The sequence below is a fragment of the Lemur catta genome, chromosome 18, assembly GCF_020740605.2.
Source record: "Lemur catta isolate mLemCat1 chromosome 18, mLemCat1.pri, whole genome shotgun sequence".
NCBI lineage: Eukaryota > Metazoa > Chordata > Mammalia > Primates > Lemuridae > Lemur > Lemur catta.
Genome location: NC_059145.1, coordinates 48,432,808 through 48,449,599, shown reverse-complemented (window position 1 = coordinate 48,449,599; position 16,792 = coordinate 48,432,808).

The following is a 16,792-nucleotide window of genomic DNA, read 5'->3' as shown; positions in this document are numbered from 1 at the left end:
ACCATCGTAAACAGACCAGCGGAGGCGGCCGGATGCCTTTCAGGCTGAAATGCCCCCAAACCTCGTGAATTAATGGCATTTTGTATCATTAACCTCCAGGCTGGATCAGGGCACCTTGGTTAGATGCTGGTGTTCAAAGATGGCAAAGGGTGAGGACGTGGTCAGGACACAAGGGCGGACGCTCACACTCACAGGACAGCGGCCCCCCAAACCCTGGGGCTCTAACAACACCCCACAGTCGGCTTTATTTGCAAATCTCTTCCTATGGTTTTGCTGACACACGCACACGTGTAATGCACACGCTGTCACCTTTGCTTGAACAAAGTTAGTTTCAAACATTCAGTTTACTGCCATGACAAGATTCTTTTTTGTCGCTGTTTGTTCTTTTTATTTTGTGTTGGATGCTACTAGGTTACAAACCTTTGTAACAGTCTATTCGCCGCGTGATCTCACAAATGCCCGAATTGCCGAATCTTTGTTTAAAAATCGAGTCTTCTTGGCTGACGTCGAGTCTGGGGTGATTTGCCACGGAAGGGGACGTTCCCGTGTTGCTCTGATGTCAAACCCCCGGCTCACGGGCTGACTGCCTGCGTGGACAGGTCCCTTCTGGTTCTGGGATCGCTGATCCTCCCTTCAGTGGCAAATGAAGGGGCCTCACTTCTCCCTGTTCCGTGGAGGAGCGAAGTGCACAGAGAGGACCAGGGACTGTGGAGAGAACCCTCTGCCCTGGGCTTTCACGGGAGCCTCGAGAACCGCCCTGGTCCTGAGCGAGTGCAGGGAGTCTCAGAGCCCGCCCTCTTGGAGGTGCAGACCCCGGACCCCGAGCTGGTGGACAGGATGCCCCCTCCTCGGATCCTTCTCTCTGTAAACTCTCTTTGTAAACGAGCCCCGCCCACCCGCAACCCCACACCTCACCTGCTGCCTCACCGGGGTCTTGCTTTGGGGTCTCTCCACGTAACACGCCTTCCAGGACACTGTGTGTCATCCCCTCCCCTCCCCCTGGCCCCATCCTGTCCCTGAGCAGCAGAGCCGGCTACTCACCTGCTCGGCCCTCCCTGAGGCAAGGTGTGAGCCTTTAACCCAGGTCTGACCAAGGAAATACACGCATCAGAGAGGTTATGCTGGGTTGGGGCCTTCCGGAAAGAGACTTCGCTTCCTAATAAAAGGGACACCGGGGAGACTGCAAAGCTGCAGGACCTCTTCCTCCCTGCTTGGGTGTGAGCAACTCTGGCAGGTGTAAAATTACATAAGCAGGAGGAAAAAAGCTAGCAGTGCTAAAAACAGCAGAGTGGGAAGATGTAAAAAGGCAGGTCCATAGTGACTCAGTGATGTACCAGAACCTTCCGAGCAGTGCAAACCTCGAGTCTGCATGTTATACAGAATAATGACATGCTACATGTGTGTGTATACACATACACAGCTTAAATAGCTTAAAAAATATATATGTGCATATGTATTTCCTTGAAGCTGAGCACAACTCTAATTGATTCAATTTGGAAAACACTGTCGCACCTTTTGGAGGCCACACAACGGGTAAGGGGCCTGAGCCTTCTCCGAGAGCCGACACTTGGAGTGGAAAGGCCGGGGGTCTCGTCCCTCCATCCCCAGCACGCACGGCCCGGCCGGCTCTGCGGTCAGTGCTGCAGCGAGGATGACATAGATTCTCCCGGGTGCAGAGTGGCCATGACGTCATCACTTCATGGACTTGTCATAAGGCTTAAAGAAATTGTGACTGGGGGAGGGCGAGGCGCCCTGCACGTCCGGCCCGCGTGGACCGTCCTCCCCGCTCAGGGCTGTTGCTGAGTGACCACGTGCCCTGGAGCTCAGCAGTCTGAGACAATGAGGGGACGTGAGCTTCTCTGTCTCGCTCCGTCACGAGTGAGGAACCCAGAGGCTGCTCAGTGCCTGGCGGTGTGGACCGTGGACCTTGTCTCACCCGAGGCTGGACTGCCAGGACCTGCTTCCAAACTCACTGGCTGTCGGGTGGACACTTTACTTTCTCAGGTGTGAACCTTCCCAAGGGCTGCTGGCGAGTCCCCACAGCAGGGCAGCGGGGCTTTCCCCAGAGCAAGTGATAGGGAGAGACAGAGGCGGGGACAGAGTGGAGGACAGAGGCGGGGACAGAGTGGGAGACAGAGGCAGGCCACATGGGAGCAGCAGGGTGTTACAACTGGGTCTCAGAAGTGACGCCCATGACTCCACCTTCGCTCCTGGCCCTGCCTGGCGCTGCCTGGTGCAGGCGAGCGCTCTGGGAGGCAGGAATCCTCCAAGGTCGTCCTGCAGGCCCCACCCACCACAACTCTCAGAAGATACTTAGTTGCACTAAGACTAATACTTAGTTGCACACTAAGTCTAAATCACTTGAACAGTAACAAACAGTAACAAACACACACTAAATCGATACAGTAGCAATGGAAACTTCCACATGATCATGGCATAGGTCCCTGCTGCTCAGCTGAAATCTAACGCCTGCTGTGTAGGTGTGTGAGCCGCAGAGAGCATCTCCAGTTTTCTCTCAGCCTATTAAAGAGTCAGGACATCGGGCGATTTAAGTTCTCTCAGGCTCGATTTCTCAGGCTGGATCCGCCTGCAGCCCCCACTCCCTAGAGTTACTGAGAAGATCAAAGGGAGTCTCCAGGCAGAGAGCTCAGGGCAGAGCCAGCAGCGGCAGGTCCCCCAAGTGCTAGGTACGAAGATTGCTGAGGCTGCTTTGTTTGGATTCGCTGTGAATTTGGTTCTTGCAGTCGCCATGGGAGAAACAAAGCCACTGACCAGCACATAAATAATTCCATAGGGCTCCGAACTATTGACCCATAGGGCTCTGGAGAAAGTTGAATGATATGATAATAATAACATCTTTTGCAACAGTTCTGTCATGAACAGGAATGTTGTTGACAAAGTTTAGCCCCAAACCAAAATTTTGAAAACCATCTTGTTTTCTAAAACCGTGTCTGCCCTGCGGTGATGACATCAACTACCCAGTGGCTGTGATTGGGTGGCCTGTGTCACCCCTCTATTGTTATATTGCATTTGTTTCTGTTCAAGAGACTGTAATCGCATAAAATACTGGTCTCCTGAATGCTAATAACAACTGAGAATGTATGCATTTAAAAATATTCTTAATTTCTTGTAGTGTTAAAAATGCAGTTTTATGGCAGTTTTTACTGAGTTAATCATGTATGTGTGTATGAGAGAGAGAGAAAGAATTTTAATAGAGGTTAGTAACATTATTTAATCTGCTTTCTTATCAAGAGAGTTTTCAAAATATATTTAAAATTCTTACCTCTTTACTTTCTTGATGGCATTTTTGGTTTTATGTGAAACAGAATTCAGAAGACCCTATTAATGAAGATGGCTTAATGCCCGTGCATTATTATAATGGACTCCTTTGTTCTGCAGTTTGCCTGTGTCATGGACTAAGTCATTAATCAATGGGCACTGAAAATAATTGTCTAGCTCTTAACAATTGTCTATTGTTGAAACATTTGGAATTTTCAGATAAAGATGTACAGGCTGCTGTAAAAAATGGTTTAAGATTCCCCTTCATGGGATTGTGGACATATTGTTGGAAACAGGAAGCTGCTGACCTGGTTTTAATGCATTTTTGAGTCTCTTCGTTCAATTGTCTATTCACATTGTGCCGGAAAAGTTGACTTCATTAATGTCAGGAAATAATGATTTCATATTTTTTATTGAGCTGGCGCAATTATTAAATGCAGAAATATCATAGAATTCTTTAGCATTTTAAAATAGGAGTGAAGCATGTTAATAATCACGATGGCAACTTTCTGTCTATTTAACATGGGTTTTTGTCGTGGATCTTCCATCTCAGATACCTGCTATAAATAAGAGCCCTGTGTCTGAGTGATTACTATTCAGCAAGAAATATATGACTACACCATGCTGTTTTAGTAGCTCAAAATTAGATATCTTTCTCATTGAAAGTGCTGTAATTTGAAATGTCAATAAATACATTTCATGCCATCTCATACTATAACAAATTACCCCTTAAATCTGTCAAGATTGAAGTCTAACTCGTGGCCTGAAAAAAATGTGAATTCTAACTTGGGGAAAAATATGTGCCCTGATTTTTTAATGTAACTCACCTTTATGCAAATTTGCTTATGTCTCCCAAGACATAGCATTCTCAGGGACAGTCTTAGGACATATTTATTTTTGGCATAGCACTAGCCTACTATAGGCTTTACTTAGTAATTATGATTGTGTGGTTTTTATTTGATGAATACCTGGAACAAATACTGTTTCTTAACTGGAGAAGAAATAACTGTATTTCTCTCAGTACCCCAGCCCCAATGGGGTCGATCGTGGCTAATCTTTTTCCTTTTATCTCTAACGAAACTCTGAAAAATGCGTTTCTCTCTCTTCTGTGTCTTCAAGGTGTCTACGGAACATGTTAACGCAGGGAGGTGCCGTTGGCACCAGCCAGGTCCCCACCACCCCCTGAAGATAGTAACAGTCTTCGGGCAAAGCACTGCACACACATTGCCCCATTTTCTCAGCACCCAGCCCGAGGGATGGGCTGTCACAGCCATGCAGGGGAGGGGCAGGGCGTGTCCCATTATGGTCACATGGCTGGAATCCCAGAGCCATGATCTGACACTGCTCTGTCTGTCCCCAGAGCCCTCTGATTCTTCCTCCTGGTGGCTTTCCCTTGTCCCTTGTCCATCCCAGGAAGACAGAGCTCCGGACCTCGTGCCCAAGTACTTCCAATGCATCAATGGGCCAGCGGGTGACAGTCCTTACTCTCTGCGGCCTTCAAGGTATTTATGAATTGTTCTTCCTCCATTAGCAAAGTGGCTCTGGACTGGAATTCACCTTGTTTGACATTGAAATCGTGGCTTCTATCTTTTCGGTTGGATTTTTTCAGTACAGCTTTGCTCATCCTTTGGTTTTCAATGTTTTGAATCTTTTTTTGTCTTGATTCTTGCATGTTATTTTATTTTCTTTTCTCTTTTTCTTTAGAAAGCATGTCTTTCAGTGGTGTTGGCTTTTTGGGGTGTACGTTCTTTTGGTATGCAGGAAAGTTTCAATTTTTGTTATGATTCTCTTGATGATTATGACTTGAATGCCGACTCCTTGAGATATCACCAGGACAACCCTCCACGTGCCGGAGCTGATCTCACCTGGCCATTGTGGGGGACAGCATCGCCTGGGAGTGTCTTGGCCGCAGCCGGGGGAGCAGGTAGGGCATTTATGAGACTTTGTGTTTCAGGTCTGGAGCATGTGTGCGGTTGCAGGACACAGCTAGGGAGGAACCTGGGCATGAGGGGTTTGTCCATTACAACTCCATGAATCTGAATTAAAATGATGCATTGCATTTGACACTCAAAAGCCTTATCACTGGATTTTTCTGTTTAAAATAATATTTTTACTTCCAGGTATTACAGATTAAGTGATGGTAAACTTACTTTATGTTCTGGGCTGAATTATGTCCCCCCAAACTTGTATGCTGAAGTCTTAACCACGAGGTCCTCAGAAGATGACTCTAGAAGTGATTAAGTTAAAGTGAGGTCATTAGGTGATTCCTAATCCAATGTGACTGGTGTCCTCATAAGGGAAATTTGGACGGAGAGACATGCACGGAGGTAAGATGACGGGAAGACACACAGAGAGATGGTTGTGCACAAGCCGAGGACAGAGGCTCAGAACAGAGCCTCCCCCCAGCCTCAGAAGGAGCCAGCTCTACCCCACCTGGGTCTCAGACTCCGGAGCCGTGTGATGATCAATTTGTCTTGTTTAAGCCACTCGTTCTGTGTGCTCGGTTATGGCAGCCCCAGCAAACCACACACTTTACTTCTTTTCTCCCATCCTTTGCCAATTTTGTTAGCTGACTCATTGCGACGTGGCCGTGGCATTTACATTTTGAATTGCCTCCCTAATCCTCCTGTTGGTTTTAGACTTACTTCTGCTGTAAAATGTATTCAGTTCCCACAGTCCGATCGTTGGCTACCGTTTCCTCTGGCTTCGCTGGGTTGACTTTTTGTTTGGTTTGTTTTGCTTACATGGGAGGTTTTATTCATCATTTGTTGAGAAACAGATTTGGATACAATTTAAAATAAAAGCAATTAAAGAGAGAAACAGCATCCAAACCCATCCCAGATAAAACACACAGACACAAAGGCTAACGCCGCTCACTGCAGAATTCACAACATTGATTCCAGCCATGGACAATTTCTAGGGTTTTAAAATAATGGACTTCCACATACACAATATGACTGACTCAGTCTTGCCTCGTATTCGATACTGAGGTTCCTAGAACGGGCTGTGGGAAAGGGCTTGTACTTTAAGCTAATGATCTGTTGGTTTCCTCCTCTGACGAGGGAGAGAAGGGGCCACAGCCCCCTCTGGAGACCCCCCCAGAGCTCCTGCTGCAGGTGCCCAATCTTGGAAGATTTCATCAGTTCCTACCTACCAGGCTTCACCAGAGAGGATTCTTATTAATTTGGAAAAAAACTGACAATTCTTATGGGTGGGATGAAGTATTCAAAATCCCTTTCGGGATTCAAATAAACAGCTTTAGGTTTTATGGTGGCTGATGCATTTGTTCCCTGTAAATATCATACGCTCTTCTTCTTCATCTAAGTGGTGTGGAGTAGATGTGTTCTCTGCTTATGTGCTCACACCACTGAGTTAGACTGTGTTTCGCTGGTACAATCTCCTTCTGACTGTGCATTCTATGTACTGAGTGATTTCCTGGGAGTTCTACTGTGTACCATTTTGCTACCTAATCACCCACTTTCCTTCAACAAGAACATGTGCAAAACAAAATCATTATTTCTGACAAAATGATGTGGATGGATTTAGATCAAGTAGGATTTCGGTTGTCATTCCTCTTATTACCCACATCATAATGTCTCACCCATTGTCCATTTTGTCACTCGATATTCTGATGTCCTTGGGCACAGAGGTGAGGACAGGGCCAGGCTGGGAACATCCTCCTGCCTGTTCCATCATGGGCAGACCCATGGTCATGTGCAACCCAAGAAGGTAAAGTGACTTCAGAGGTGAAGTGCGTACAAGTCCCAGCTGCAAGAGGACACATTCCAAGGCTCCATCTCACAATGAGGACACTTCAACCCTGAGGGATGGTGAATTCAAGTCACACACCTCCGGGGGGTGACAGGTGGGGACCTGGCTGTGCATCCTAAACAGAGGCTCACTGCTCTCTGCGACTTCTCCGTCTCGTTTGTGAGCTTTCCTGGTGCCCCCCCAGGGCAGGCACCTTCTCACACGCCCTCACTGAGTGAGGGCTCTTCACTCTTTGGGAAGAAAACCTCGTGGAACAAATCTCACAGCTTTGGGGGAGTCGCCCAGGTAAGGGAGAAAGGAAACCATCCACAGGCACCGTAACGGGGTGACCGATATTTGCTGCCTTTAAACATCCTCAGGACAAATGGCACCAGCTCCCGATTAGGAAAGTAAAACCCTAAATATGAATTCCGTATCGGCCTGGCTGCATCAACGGGACTGACAGGAAGTTTTCCCGGGTGTACTTTGTATCCAACACGAAATTCCATTGAAACATGGCAGACAAGGTGACCTGTAACATTCCTTCTGGATAAAACACCTCCCTTCCCAAGATCCCGGCGTTCTCACGTGCAAAGCGCCGGGACTGCAGCGCTGAGTCCAAACACCACGCCTGTCCCAGGCAAGTGGATCCTAAAACTCTTCTGCCTGGTGATTTATAAGGAAGGAAACTTGAAAATACTGAATGTGGTTTTTATCAAAAATCTATTTTTTTCCTAGTGTGGTAACATCAAAATCATATGGATCCACGCAACGCAGGTATTAACTTGAAATGTCTTAGAAAGTAGGTATTGGGGTTTCTCCAATCGCTGTGATGGAAACTGTGTAGGTCGTCTTAGGGTCGTCTCAGAACAAACATAGATCGTAACAGTCGGGAGTACTGCGTTTATAATGTTAAGTGCATTGACATTTGACTTATAATCAAAGATGAAACAACTTTGTACAGTGACTTACTTACAGGACTTGGGTATAATAGTCTTCAAAACCCAATTGCTTTGGGGAAGGGTTCTGCTACCACCATAGATTAAGACAATAACTAGCGAATGCTATAAATTGTCTGCTCCTTAACTTTCTTCTATTTGGGGACAATTTGGAACTGTAGATAAAACCGTCCTTACAAAGAAATCAAATGACTGGAGCACAGTTTACGAATGCACATCACATACATACCTGTTAATAGAAAAAATGCAAAGGTTTTTGTCTGATTAGATCATTGCTGTAGCACAGCACCTCGAGCAGTGCCTGATACACGCTGGGGGCGAATAATGCTGAATGAATGAGCAAATGAAGGAATGAGTTTAACTAAGGTGAAGTGCAACCTCTCAGATGTTTATTCACTTTTTTTAATTTTAAAGAAGTAGAACATCTTTTCATGCCATGTTATCCATTTGTGTATCTTCTTTTTTTCTTGCATAATCACACATTTATATTGATGTATTGATACTTGAGTATTTTCATTACTGGTTGGTAAGGAATATTTGTGAATTATGGATAGCAATTTCCTTTCAGTCCTATTTTCTGCAAACCTCGTGGAACATGATCTGAATAAAATCATACAGTACAAAAAAAAAAAAAAGAAATCAAATGAATCATCAAATAAGAAAATCAAATGAACAGTGATGAGAAGGGAGCTCTGAGCCCAGTTCAGTTCGCGGTCACTGATGGGGGCTGTCCCCTAATGCCCGGGGCTGGCCTGGCACTAACGTGTGCTAATGTGTGCTAATGTGTGCTAACGTGTGCTAATGCGTGTTCGTGTAGTGATGATGTTCTAGCACTTATTCTAATCATTCTGGGAAGGAAGACTCTCCTCAGGTCTTGGAATGATGACTTTTTTCTGTGACTTTTATTAGACAGGGACATTAATTAAACAGAAAATTCCCTAGGGCTTGTGTGAAATTTTAAAATAGAAATATAAACATTTATAGTAATGATGATGCAAATCTGGTGATTTTGGGTCTATTTAATACTTTTAAAGATTTTATGTGTGTTCTACTCCCTTCCTAGCTGCATGTCATAAATAACAGTGATGACAGGCCAGCTGGGAACATGCGAGACATAATTCAGCTTCCGTGTTCAGAGTGGGGCAGGGAACGCAGTCAAGTTCTGTTCGTTTTCTTGCTGCCGTCCGGCTGACCGGCGTATCTAAGGCTACTGGAAGTCCATACTGGGGACATGAAAGGACAAATGCTTTGCTGTGGGAGACTCTGCTTTCCGCAGCGAGCGTCAGGTGAGTGAGACTTTGCCTTTCACAGCCAGAGTGTGGCCGTGGGCGCCACCCCTGCACCCCCTCCCTGCACGGAGGCCGACGGAGCCCCAGCCCTGCCTGGCAGGTGTCTCGTTTTATGGGCCTCACACTCTCCTTCCAGCCCCTGGGATCAATCGTTCTTCCACGTGTATTTTGCACTGGTTTCACTGGATCTCCTTACAGCCCCCGCCATGAGTTCTGCACCGTCTCCTTCCTTCCCCGGCTCAGTTATTTCCAGCAGTTTCTGCGCTGGACCGAGGCCGCGGGAGGAGGTCTCGCAGGGCTGCTCGTGGCTCAGCCTCCAGAGAACCGACAGGACCCGGCTGCGGCGTGTGGATGCGCAGAGGCCTCGGGGGCCACATAGCCGTGGGTGGGGCGGGGCTGTGCTGACCACACGCTGACTGTGAACCCACAGCGGGGCCTGGTGTTCAGAGGCCAGGAACGGTGGAAGGGGAAGTGTGGCCTGGGGTCGCCCTGTGGAAGTGACGTTGACAGATGATAATGTGCTGAGAGGATGCTCGGCGAGGCCGGGCCGGGGCTCAGCCAGCGCTTCCACTGCGGGTCCACGTCCAGGCACCGCGCTCAGGCCACGGGGGACACCCCAGGCTCCCGCCGGCGTCCCGGGAAGGGAGAGGAAGGAGACTCTTCACAGCTGCCCCGGATCATCAGAACCTGTCCTGGGGGAGACGGCTCCTTCCTCCCCCGGCTCCTGGAGATTGAACCGAGATTATCGTCTAAGCATTCACAAGAATCCCATCGTGTTACATCAAGTGGGAATTTCTTAATGAAGATCCCAGCCCTCTGTCCACACCGGCCCTCCACGAAAATTCCCCGAGGTCCGAGAGAAAGTGATTCCGGCTGCAGAGACTTCTGCAAACAGGTGTTATGGTATGAAAGGCCTGACATTGCCTCTCTCTCCTCTCCAGGATGGGTTAGGAAACAAAAGAACAGGGACTCCTCCAAGGATTGTAAATAGCAGGCTTTCAATGTTTTACCTAAGGAAAGTAAAAAAAAAAAAAAAATTAAGTAATGTGTAAAGAGATGTATCTGGGATGCTGGGAATTTTAAATATTAAGCAGAAAGAGGCTTCATTTTAATTTTAAGAACAGTAACGATATTTAACCAGGAAAGGTGAGCTTATAAATAATATTCATACATTCTGGTCATTGTGAGCTTTGCAGTGGGTGTTTGTGATCGACCCCATGGATGCCCATGACTAACCCCAGAGAGGCAGTTTTCCCTCTTTGTAAATCGGATGTACATTCTACAGTCTAAGTCAAATACAGAAATGAACAGAAGAAACTCATACTTACTCCGGAATGATTTTTATCATGAATTGAATTCAGAACTTTTTTCTTAAAAGATCCCAAATAAAAAGTTTGTTCTCAACAGCAATAATGGCAAAATCAGTTATGCTCGTGGAATGTTTTGCTTTTCTCTAAATTGTGGAGATCAGGATAAAAGTTTAAATATCAGATACGGATTTGAAAAATACCACGTCTATTATATTTAATATAATTATAATTTTTCCATATTTTATTCACAACAAAGTCACATTATGATAGCAAGATATATTAGCATATTTATAACTTGACCCTTTGTGCCCAGCCAGTAACTCGCAGGGGCTCTAATTGAACAGGCTTTTGTTTAAAGGTAACTACCTGCCCACTCCAGCAGCACCACGACCCTGGGTCAGGCAACAATATCTACTGCAATTTGCACCAATGGGCTCATTGTATTCCACTTAGCAGAGGCTTATCAGGGAAAGGCAGGAAGAGAGAAATCCACAGCTCTTTGTAAAATAAATGGAAGTGATAAAAATGAAACTATAGGACTTCAGGAAGCAGATTGGGAATGGCTGTGAGAGGTCAGGGGAGGAGGATGGCTGGCTGTGGCTGGGGGTTTGCTGGCCGTGGCTGGCTGTGGCTGGCTGTGGCTGGCCGTGGCTGGGGGTTTTCTGGCCATGGCTGGCCGTGGCTGGGGGTTTTCTGGCCGTGGCTGGCTGTGGCTGGCCGTGGCTGGCCAAGGCAAGGCCAGAGCACAGCGGGCCGCTCCGGCTGTGAGTGGCTTTGGAGTCAGAGCAAGTGATTCCCTGTGCCCAACTTCAAGTGCCCAGGAAACCCCACTTCTGTCTTTGGGGGTTTGACATAGAGGATGCACTTGCAGAACTATCATTCAGAGAATGAAAATGAGGAGCTGGTTCCAAGGTCTCTGAATCACCCTCCGAGGGAACTCCTGAGATGCACAGTCTGGTCCTCATTCATTCCTCGAATCCTGGTCTGACAGCTCATTTGCATCTGGTACTGGACGAAGCCTCAGCTCCCCCAGAACTCACCGCCTTGTGGTCCCAGATAGGAAACAAACTGACAACAAACCACAAACAAGGCACACACCGGGCAGGGACAGGGACGGTGCAGTGCAGGGAGTTAAATGGGGCCCTGAGATCTGGAGGGGTGATGCCGTCTTCAGACCGGGGAGTCAGTCAGGCCTCTGTGCCAGCGAAACCCCGCACTGATGTGTGGCAGGGGCAGGGCAGGTGAGCTGGGGACTCCGGGAGGCACAGAGCCTGACCCGGTGCTGTGGCGGGAGGGACAGCCCCAGCCGGATACTAGTGACAGCAGCAGCTGCCCACAGCCGGGCAGGAGCAGGGGGTGTCCCCGTGAAACCACGGGTTTCCAAGCTGCTGCTCACTGAAGCCAGGCTCCTGCCCCCCGCACACACACACACGTGCACACATACATGCACACACACATATGCACATGTGCACACACATGGACACACATATACACATGTAGACATGCACACAATGCACACACATATGTACACGTGTACACACATGCACAATGCACATACACGCACACACACGTACATATGCACACACACACAGACACACACGCCTCAGCCTATGCTGGTCTGGGAGGTTTTCACCATTTATTGCTCACGCCTGGAGTGTTCTGGAACACAGCAAGTGCCCACTCGGGGTTCCCTGTTGGACAATCAGAATCAGCTGTCTGCGGGTGTTTCCAAACACCTGTATGCTGCATAATCCTAAACTCCCTGTGCGTTACTTCATTCAGAACGTCAGGAGACAGTAGACCCAACCACTAACACATGAATAGACATGCTTGGTAAAGAAAGTTCTAGCGAGAAAGAGGAAAGTGTTATTTATAACTACACATGATCATCGTTGATCCTGTACCCAAGGGACCCTTGGCCTAAATTGCCTTTTTCTTACTTTTATTTTTTTAGCAATATACGCTAACTCCACTTTGGGTGAGAACTTCTAAAGAAAGAGAATGCAAACAACAACAAAATTAATTCTAAAACTGCTAAACTGCTCTGCAGGACATTAGTAGGGATAATCAGAAAACGGTGGGGCAACAATCTCAGAAAACGTCAGTGGACGTAAAGCGTGGCTCTCTGCTGCGTGGTGAAGCCGTGGCAGGAAAGGCTGGGTCGGGGAGTAAGGGTGAGGTCTTGACAGACACGAATTCAGCCCTGGATCTACCGTACCCCGGCTCGGAGCCCGGGGCTGGCTACTCAGTTGTGTGAACCTCGTTTCCCGTAGGAAAATGACAGTGATAATTATCTGCCAAGCGTCATTTCCATCAAAGCTGTAATATGCCTAGTTCCGTGCCTGGCAGGTGCAGGTATTTAAGTGGTAGCAATTTTTATTGTTATCATTAGTATTGTTGCTTCTATTCCGCGTGGCAATAGGTGACCTGTGGGTGACTTCAGCTTGTCTGCTGGCCCAACACCAGCTGCTGTGACGCTCCGTGTAGCACCCTCCTGTCAGGATATCAGGTTAACCTGACAGAGGAAGGAGGTATTGGAGATGTGCTCGGATATTCATATTGCATGTGTTTGTGATTTGAAAGAGAAGACAGTTAAAACCGTGGTGGAGGATTTTTGTGCTGGAAAGAACTTCAAATAATTCTTGAACCACACCCGCTCCCAGCAGCCGCTGGGACTGAGGGTACGTAGCCCGAGAGAAACACCTTTTTCCAAGTCGCGCCGCTGGGGCAGGGTCAGGACAAGCACACAGGTCTCCCGGCCACCGCTCCAGAGCTCGCACCTTTTAGAACAGAGGACGCACCTGGGCTCGCTAGTATCACAGCAGCCTTTTCTGGGGTATCAGAAAATATGATATGACAAAAGTTAATTACACACAGCCAGCCAAGTAAAAAATCTCAAACCGTAATTCACAGTTGAATCTTCCCGGTTTCCATGGCAATGGGAAGTTGAGAGTTTCCAAATAGAGCAATCTTGCACAAGAAATGTGTTTGGTGATTTTCCCCGACATCTCATGAGTGGTTAATCAGGCCAGATCCGCTGTGATGTTACCGGGAGCCGGTGTCAGGGAGAAAAGCAAACCCCACTGCGGTTCCCTCCGCAGAGCAGCACACGCACCTCCCGGCTCTCCCCGGGCAGGTGACAGTGGCATCTCCGGGAAGCCACGCTGCTCAGCCTGCTCGGAGCTCGGGGTCTGTTGGGAGGAAATTATCCTAAACCCCCTTGACCGCTGCCCTCACGCAGGAGCCAGAACAGTGACTTTGCAGGTGTGGCCTACGTCTACCTGCCGTGGTGCTTTGCCAACAAAGGGGTGACACAAACAGGTGACAGAACAATAACCGTGGCAGATGCACCCACGGCGTTTTACTACGAGGCCCACAATTAGTTTGTTGCACAGAGATGACGAGACTTTTGTTCAAGCTGGGTCCTAGATCCGTGAGATTCATTATACCGTTCTTAAAAATAGTATATTTAATAATAACCATAATGAAAGCATACGAGAGATAATAAAAATATACATTAGCTTCAAATGATACAACGGCCTGTAGCGTAACTGGCCGAGGGCCCACGTGAGGAGGGTGCCGGGTGTTTCCGGGGGAAGAGGGCTCACTGGAGGCGGTTTGGACCGGGACCGAGGGGCATCCCGCGGTGCCGGCTGTCGGAATCCATCAGTCCCAGGAACACAGAGAGGAGGTGCATCCGTCCAACCACTCGCTCATCTGTTCATGCTGCATTCGCTTAGGAAAAAGAATTTAATTGGGTGAGTCACCCTTCCTGTGACTGGGGTGACGGTTTCAGGGACGGCATTAGGCACGGGTGATGCAAATGTGAAAAAGTCACAGAATTTTCCTGTAAAGACCTCATGATCCAGTAGGAAAAAATAAAACAGGTGTCAGGAAACGATTTAAAAAATTAAAATAAGTGCAATGGGATGACAGACGGTAGGTGGGGGGATGGGATGTCCTCTCGCAGGGCAAGAGGATGCTTAGGTCGGGGGACGCCATCTTGGACAGGGACGTCCCTGTGTCACCCCTGTCCTGAGCAGGTGGGAGCCAGCCCCGCCTGCCACTCTCCCGGGACTGTGAATGCCCAGGGGTTGTGTTTGCCTCCCCAAGTCGGGGTTTACATGGGCAGGTTCCTGGCTCTGCCCTGCGGATGACTTGTTTCAGCCTCACGCTTTGTGGGGACACACAGCCCTGCGCCTCTTTGGCTTGAGGAACATGGAGAGAGAACGTGGAATCGATCCCGCTGGGAGTCTGTGGTCTGAGCTCCCAGCTCCTCTTTGGGTTGGGGGCAGGGCGTTTCCTGCCCCGTAGAGTACGGTTACCAGGTTACCAGATTCAGGGGGGAGAAAAGCACAGGAGGTATTTGGGACATATTTTTATTAAAAAAATTACTGGCTGCTTCTCTGAAATAGAATTTAATTACAGAGCTTATATTTTATCTGGAAACCCCACCTTAGAGATTCCCACACAGGCATTATACTTTCTGTTGAGAACTTCCAACATTTAAAAATTATAAACCATTTTCTTAGAACGCACCATTTGACAGGTGGATCAACTTTCATCTTTTCCCACAAGGCTATTGATTTTGGTGTCACTTTTATGTTGAGCTATTGTCCACATTCCTTGGGGTCTATTTGCAGATTTTCCAACGAGTGCACCTTGTTCTGTCCGCATGTCTAGGGACTGACATCACGAGGTGTTGACTATGGGGACTTGTGACAGGTGGCCGGGCTAGGCCTATGCTGTATGATGGGAATTGTTGATTTGTGGCAGGGCCAGCTCCCCTGACAGTCCCTGGCCAGTGGGGGAGGCTTGCAGTGCCCTGCATGTGTGCACGGACGGGTGTCCCCTGGTCTTGCTCCCAAAGGGAGCAACTACTCCCTGGAGAAAGAAGTATCTAGAATTTTCAGCAGCTGTTAGGAGTGAGGACTTGGCCAACACAGTATTAACAAGCTCGAAATGCCTCTTGAAATCTGTCAGTGGAGAAGACCAAAACACTCGCCCTTAGATGCTGAGGACGGACTCTCTCAGTGCACTGAGCTCAGGACATGCTGATTCTCCTGCGTCCTCGCACTGTGAAGAAAGCAGGTGTCCTGCTTATATTGGAATCCTGCCAATGAGGACACAGTTCCACTAAATAGATGCCATTATACTAATTGGACCTGTTGACCAGGAGGTTGAAGTTACCTAGGTAACCAAGTTAGACACACAGTTCCATAGAGACGGGGGAAAAGAAAACACATGAAGATTCAGGGACCTGCCAGTGGCATTTTTAGGGCACGGGTATGATGGAGGGACTGGGGTCTCCACCTGCCGTGTGAGAGGGTGAGCTGTTGCACCTTGCGCTTCCTGCCGGCCCTGAGAAATAGCCTGAGAAATAGCGTCACACCTGATGCTGACCCCGTACAGCTGGGGAGCTGTCAGCTGTCACCGGAGCCCAGATTGAGAGACGTCTCTGCAGTAGGACCAGCCTGAAATAGACACCAGCCGTCCTTGGTGTGTACAGTTTACTGCTGAAGGATCTTCCATGGACGGGAATGATGTGTGGGGTCACCAACAAGCCCCCGAGAGAGAGCGAGCTGCAGCCCACGTTTAAGAACCACGTGTCACGAGCTGGGTGTAGCTGCATCCTCTGACACACACGCTCAGATAAACCCAGCAGCAGCCCCTGGTGAGGACGAAGCACATGGTTTGCACCAGGCTGAGCAGGTCCGCGGGCGTGAATAAAACCACACGTGGGCGGTCTCAATACAGTGACCCTGTCACTGACACCTCTCCCTCTACTCGAGCCTTTGACCTCCTGTGAATCCCCCAGGGCTAACGTGGCCATATACTTTTTATGCAAAACAAGGCAATTTTGATAGTGAAAAGGGGGCTCTGTTAGCCATCCTTCTGGGACCACAGGTGTAAACAGGAGCTCTGCATGCAGCGTGCACACCTGTCCACCTCGCAAGGAGGGGGAGCTGCCCCGAGGTGTGAACACGCACCGACTGCCAGGGACTTGTGAGCAGACTCCCATGGGAGCAGGGCTGGAAGACCCAGTGCCAGGAGGTCTCGGGGAGAACGTGCAGGTGCACCCGAGGGAGTGAGCACAGAGTGTGACGATCTCTGAATCTCCCCCGAGTGCCCAGGGAGCGCCGACTCCAGAGGAGGCTCCAAACAGCCAGGTGGGCAGGTGCTCCTTGGGCATCATGGCTCTGAG